This window comes from Drosophila novamexicana, unplaced genomic scaffold, assembly GCF_003285875.2.
Source record: "Drosophila novamexicana strain 15010-1031.04,08,12 unplaced genomic scaffold, DnovRS2.1 tig00000974-arrow-arrow-pilon, whole genome shotgun sequence".
Lineage (NCBI taxonomy): Eukaryota > Metazoa > Arthropoda > Insecta > Diptera > Drosophilidae > Drosophila > Drosophila novamexicana.
Genome location: NW_020824834.1, coordinates 616,821 through 623,785, shown reverse-complemented (window position 1 = coordinate 623,785; position 6,965 = coordinate 616,821). Strand labels below are relative to the sequence as shown.

At 40.0% G+C, this 6,965-nt stretch overlaps 1 long non-coding RNA gene across 1 annotated transcript; it reads left to right on the top strand.

Moving 5' to 3' along the window:
- Positions 1-2,396: 2,396 nt before the first annotated feature.
- On the top strand, positions 2,397-5,594 carry LOC115765526. The gene is made up of 3 exons (XR_004018126.1): positions 2,397-2,460; positions 4,043-4,115; positions 4,171-5,594. It is a non-coding gene; the product is annotated as an uncharacterized LOC115765526 (long non-coding RNA).
- Positions 5,595-6,965: the final 1,371 nt, after the last annotated feature.

Genomic DNA, 6,965 nt, shown 5'->3' with positions numbered 1-6,965 from the left:
GTTGAAATATTTTCGACTATGTCTACTTTGATAAAAGATTAGATTGTTGTAAGCACATATTTTAGTAGAGTTCTCTCTATTTGCTGTTCGGCTCTGCTCTGGGCAAATGCCAGCGGCCCTTTAATTTGTTAAATTGCCAGAGCTTCTGCTTTTTTATGGCCTTCATCCGCAAGAGTAAATAGTGTTTGTGGCAAAGTGAATTGAAAATATTTGCAGCTTGGCCTATTTGCATATGCCACTGAAAAAGACAATGTTGCAATATAGAAACTGTGTCTATTAATCAGACAGTACAGAGATTTGTCATATCGAAAAACTGCTCGATATTGATGATAACATGATTTTCATGTGGATTCCTTTCACTTGTTGTGCATCGCTTATGCGATTGTTACATTTGCTGCTGGAGCTTGCTGATAGAATTTGCCAGTAAATGCGCTTAAAACCTTTACTTATGGCTTGCCAACACAGGCGGACAGACAAATAGAGACATATCCAGGGAGAATCCAGAATCTCGGTGAACAGTGCAGGCCAAAGCTTACAATGTATACAAAGTCGGGACAGACAGATGTGCATAAGCAAACATATTGCGCATACGCCATGTTAACCATACGCTTGGCTCCTTGTCAACAGCTGTTTCTTTGTTATTGTTGGACAACCTTCTCCCCTCCTTCGCGTCCTCCCCCACTGGGTTTAATGACAAATGACATGGGCCACTGCACAACAGCTTCTCTCAGTGGCATTTTGTACTATTCTGCTGTGTTGTGTGGAAAATGCACAGATGAGTGGCGAGAGGGCCCAAAAAATTTAATGAAACATAGAAGACAGTTCTGAAGATGCCAGGACTCGAGGGTGCCAGAGTACAATGCTGACCCCAAAGCTGGCAGCAGCATGCATACATTGTCTGGCTTCGGGTTGAGAGACAGCTGAGATTGATTTGCATGCGACAGTTTTTGCAAAATGTCTTCTCTCATCCAACAGCAGCAGCAGCAGCAGCAGCAGCAACAAAAGCAACAGCAACGCAATTAGAAAATTTTAAATTAAAATCTATAGAGCCATAAAATGTTGTTGGTCAAGTTATTTGTCAAAGAATTGCATTGCCAGCAATTTAAGCGCAATTCTTCTTCTCTCAATACACTTATATCAATTTAATTTTTTCTAACTAGTTATTTAGAGATAATAGAATAGTAGCTTTCTTCTCTTCAAACATATAAATTTCAATTTTTTTTTCTTTTTTCTGATTATCTGTGTTTCTCTTATGCATTGCACCAAAATTCAATTCTGTGTCTTCTACCACCTCTCGGAGAATATTGAAAAACGATTTTGTGGGAACGTCAGAAAGGCTTTTGCCACATCGTTGGGTTTTATGGTTTCGCGCACGCACAAAACTTTGGCCAACAGGCAACAGAATGAAAAACAACAAGAACAACAACAAGAACAACAACTAGGCCAACTTCTGGCTTGCAGTTTAGAGTTTATAGCGCCGAAAATGTTCATTTTCATTTTCATATTGCTGCTCCTTGAGGCGCGGCCGACCTGCAGCAACTGTTTCCTCTGTTTGCATTTGGCTGCTGCACAAAACTTTTCCGGGCAGCCAATCAAATTGCGGTTAAGCGTGCGTAACCAAGCACCTGCGCGGCCAGCCAGACGATAGGGTGTGGCTGGGGCTGAACGTTGTTTTACTAGTTGGCAATCAAAAATTTATGGCTAGCATAAAGCGGCGGATGCTTTAAATTACCGCAGCAGAGCCGCCTTCTGGGCCTGGTCCAGCATTAAGTGCCACATAATTGCTTAATCTCTGCGGCTTTTACACGACAGCGTAATAATTTATTTGACTGTCAGTTGCGAGCACAAAAATTAAGAGACAGCGACCGAGAGACATGAAAATTAAAACGAAAAATTGCCAGCGGAAAACGACAACGCAAATTATGCAGTCATGTCCCCTTGCGCCACAAAAAAAAACAGGGGTGGGGTTATTATTTTCGCCCCTTTTTTTTTGTTCTTTTGGTTCAGTAAAGGATTTATGGCCAGGCTGAACCAACCAGCCAGCCAGGCAGTTGGTAGGTCAGTCTATGAGTAACTGTTGCTGTTTGCCGGCCAATTGCACATTGTGCATACTTGAACTCAACAGCTGATGACTTTTATTCAATTACATTTGTTAACGCAAAAAAAGGACATGCTAGACGTGTTGTGCTTCGAAAGTATCGAAGCTTTGCTTGCCTTCTTTTTAGGCTTCGGAGAGAAGTGAAGAGCTGCAATTCTAATTGAATTAGTCTATTAATAAATAAATGCACATTTAATTAAATTGATTTAATCGATATGCTTCTTGTTTGCAGTTGAGTCGAGAATATATACCTTGAGGAAAATATGCATGAAAAGCGAGAGCACGGCATGTGCCAGAAATTGATGCACAACATACTTGGTATACCTCGAATTTTCAACAATATTTAACCAGGACAAAGTCAGGTAAGTTTTAATATATATAGATATATTTTTCCTATCAAAAACTATTTGACGACATTCGGCACAGACTATAGCTAGGATATGGTGCGGCATAGGTGAAGTGCAACAAGACCTTTAGATAAGTTCATTTGATAATTGATATATTTAAGCCAAACACACAACCCACAGAGTTAAGATATGACCACGACGTGAGCGGCACTTTAATATCTGGTTTATCAAATCTCCGCAATGTGCTGAAAACCAGGAAATTTACTCAACTGTTTAAACGGAAACAATGCACAGCAAAACAAAGCTATTTAGAGATTCGAGCTTAAGTTGAATGAGGGCTTGCTCTCACACTTAAGTATTCGCACGGCAAAGGAATCACAAATCAAGTTCTCTTAACCACAATTCTCGTAAAGTTCAGATAAAGGCACGTGCATAAATTAAGCGCAAATTGCTTCAAAACAACAAAAACAACAAGTGCAAGTGCGAGACATCATATGCACAGTGCATAAATTTACACCTAATCAAGGCAATGCTGAAAGGAATTCGACAGAGCGCCAGGAAGTAGGCAACAATAACTTGAAAATACGCAAGTGTGTGTGTGTGTATGCAACATAATAACGTGCATATTTTGAAGATTAATTGATTTTAATTAGTGCAGGAATAAATAGTAAGTCAAGTGGTCGGTGGCAATCGCAGCCTCCACACACACACACACGGAATCCTCTCAAATACGATTGATTGATCGCCACAAGGACTGAATTATACATGTGTATATCCTTTTAGGTTATGGCAGGCAGTCCGCCATGTTTGTTTATAACAGCATTTAATTACAAAATCATAAGCTGTCAGCAGACCCACACACACACACACACACACACACACTCACACACACACACACACGGTAAACTCCTTTTCAGCTCTCTGCACTTGACAGTTGCCTGCCTAAGGCGTTTATCTGTGCAACATAATGATGATGTCCTCCTGCCAGGAGGACCCAGCCCCCTACCCGATGGTGGGGTGGGCCGCATAAAATATGCACAACACTGCACTTTGATATATGCGATGCCACGCTGTCGCATTTATTTACCCAAGCATCGGGCTCTGCCCCAAACCAGTTGCAGCAACCAGCATCAGGCAACCGCCAGCAGCAGCGACAACAACAAAAACAACAACAACTTACACGCACGTCGAAAAGCGCAAAAAACTGCATATTTTCAATATGATGCCGTGTCAATAACAGTTATAGTGCCCCGCCCACAATCAAGTACATGCACATTTGGCGCGAATCGGGGTATATACGGATCGGGGTGCGGCTTGTTACTTTCATGCAGGCGTCCCAATGCGCTGCCATTTTGCATGAAGAGAAAACTTAAATAGGGACTTTTTTCTGTAAGATTAAACACAAATATCGAACTCAGGGCTTGTTCGTTACGTGACGCTTACAATTCTCAAATTGTTATAGCAGCAAAAGGCCAAGCTAAATATTAGTAATTTATTTCCGAATTTCCACCTCTTATTAATCTTAATATGTTTTATATGACAAACAACAATTATAGGCTAAAAATTGATATATTTTTTTAATTTGGATTGGTTGCAGATATTCGAAAGTAACTCTAATATATACCCTTAAATACGGAATACTAAGCCACTGAGTGATTTACCCCGGCTAAGTAACTTTATTCCATGAAAGCGAGAAAAACACTTCACATTAATCACATAAAACAGTTGCAGGTGCCATGATATTATCTTCATCTGGTGGATATCCAAGGAGTGCAGCGCATTCGAAGACAATCAGCACCTTACAAGATGAGCAGAGTTGGAAAATGCCAGCGGGGGTGTGGGGGAGTGAGTGGCGGGGACATCTGGCAAGTAATGCCAGCTGTTTGGTTTTCATGAGAACTTCCTTCAACTTCCGCTTTGATGGTAAGCAAAAGGTTCTCGCTTTCGGTTGCAGCCACAAAGTGAAAAACGCTACAAGCGCCAAATATTTCATGGCAGCTGCATGCACGACACGCCCCCACGCCCACAAGTGGGTGGCTTGGGTGGGTGTGGCGCATGTCTAGAGGCATGTTTGTTTATTTGCATCGGCTAAACATTGCCCGGCGGAGGAGGAGAGCTGCAAGATTTTGGATGGCAGCCAAAAGAAAAAGCGCAACACAAATACGCATATCAAATGTTTGTCAGCTAGCAGAAAAATTCCAGCTAAAAAAAGCAACACATTTTGCCAAAGTGAACGTATTTATGTGTGTGTGTGTGTGTGTGTGTGTGTGCTCAAAGAGACTTTTGACTTTGCATGCAACTGAGCATATGAGCGTGATTTCTGCATTTGAGCTTTTTGCCGGGGCATAAAACGAAACTGGAACTGAACGGAACAGAACGGAGCTGCGACTACGACCCCTAGGAAGAGGAGCATGAGGAAGAGACTGTCCAGTTTTGCCCCAGTTCTACTTGAACTCTCCTCCATTCCGCCCCTGGTGCGCCGCACTGTTCGTCTGTCTATCTGTAAAGCCTGCTGAAATTTCAAGCACTTTTGACACTTTTACACCGACTACACGCACACACACAGACACATGCAGAGCGAGAGAGAGAGAGAGATAGGCAGAGAGAGAGGGAGATAGCAACATGTAAGCTATACCACCCAGGCGGACAGTGTCCTAGTGTGCGACAGCCGAGGACACCCCTGAACCCGGGGCAAAGCGTTTGGCATAGTCTTACACAAAGATTTACGTACAACATGTTGACATAAAGTGCGCAAAAGTGGAATTGCATTTCGTATGAAACTTGAGTATGCTCTTTTGTTAACACGATGATGACACGCACACACACATACACACACACACGCACATCAACGCACACAAACAGATATGCACAACTTTCCGCTTCAGTCTTTGTGGTCCTTTCACTCTTTGGGCATTTTTAACAAGGCATAATGTGGCACACACAGATAACCCTCACCCATACACGCACACACACACACTCTTCACACTTTAAGTGTTGCGGCTTAAAATTGCTGGCATTATTGTGCGCAGCAGTTGGCATAGTTGAACTTGAATGCCGAATTGCTCATTCCTGATCGAAAACTCAATCACATAAGCTCCAATTAGGCATAAATGACGCACTAAACAATGCAACAACAATGAAATGGATTGTATTTAATTAAGGAACTTGCATTCTTATTTTATTTAAAGGTTTTTTTTTTAATTTATATTTTACTAGCAATAAATAAACTATAGATTCTATACAAATCTTATAATAGTGAGCTTATAAGGAACAAAGTATATAATAATACAGGTATTTTTAACAAGTGCATATAAGTATTTAATAACTGTGTGTGTATGCATGTGTGTGTGTGTGGGCGTTTGTGTGTGTTAGTGTATGCATGCATGTATGTGTGCATTTATGTATATATATACGCATGCATGTTGGTTTTCCAATACCAAACACAGACCAAGCTTATTTATTGCTGTGCTGCAAATTTAAATAAAACGAACTTCTACCAAGTGCTTTACTCCTCGATTCTCAAGAATTTAAGTAGGCTCTGCAGTTTTCGTGCTTGGGCTAGTAGTGTAGTGTTTTTTTTTGGTGCTTTTTTTTTGTTTTTTTTTTGTGTTTTTTTGTTTTTGGTGTTTTTTTTTGGTGTTTTTTTTTGGTGTTTTTTTTTTGGTGTTTTTTTTTTTGGTGTTTTTTTTTGGTGTTTTTTTTTTTTTTGTGTTTTTTCTTGTTTTTTTTTGGTGTTTTTTTTTGTTTTTTTTTTTTGTGTTTTTTTTTGGTGTGAATGTGTTTATATGTATGTATATTTACGTGTGTATAAATATGTATGTATGTATGCTTGCATGCATGCATGCGTGCATGTATGCATGTGTGCATGTATGTATGTATGCATGTATGCATGTATGCATGTATGCATGTATGTATGCATGTATGTATGTATGTATATATGCATGTTTGCAGTATGTATGCATGCATGTAAGCATGTATGCATGCATGTAAGCATGTATGCATGCATGTAAGCATGTATGCATGCATGTAAGCATGTATGCATGCATGTAAGCATGTATGGTGTATATATATATGTATACAAAACAAAAATGCATACAAGCATTATAAACAAATAGGCATGCATATGCTAACTTCAAACAAAACCAAAAAGTCTATTATTCGCATTTCCCACTGAGGAAGCTTGGAATCTGCAAACACATCTCAAGTGATTTCCACCAAGGAGGTATGGATCCAAAAACTGCGAAAAAACCCTTTAGATGAATTTTGACAAAAATGTTTGAAAATATCTTTGAAGCTGATCGCATGGTAAGTAAACCCTTTCATACCACCTTATTTCGCTAATTATATTATGACATGATATTTCCCAAATCTCTGAAACATATATAAAACATAACTGAAAAGTGAAAGTTTCAGGCACATGATATGAAAATTCTCAGCATTAGGAGTAAACAATACTGTGTTCGAGCTTTGACTCCATCTTTGCTCACACAAAGATGCTTGGCTCGCTTTGCTTTCCATTA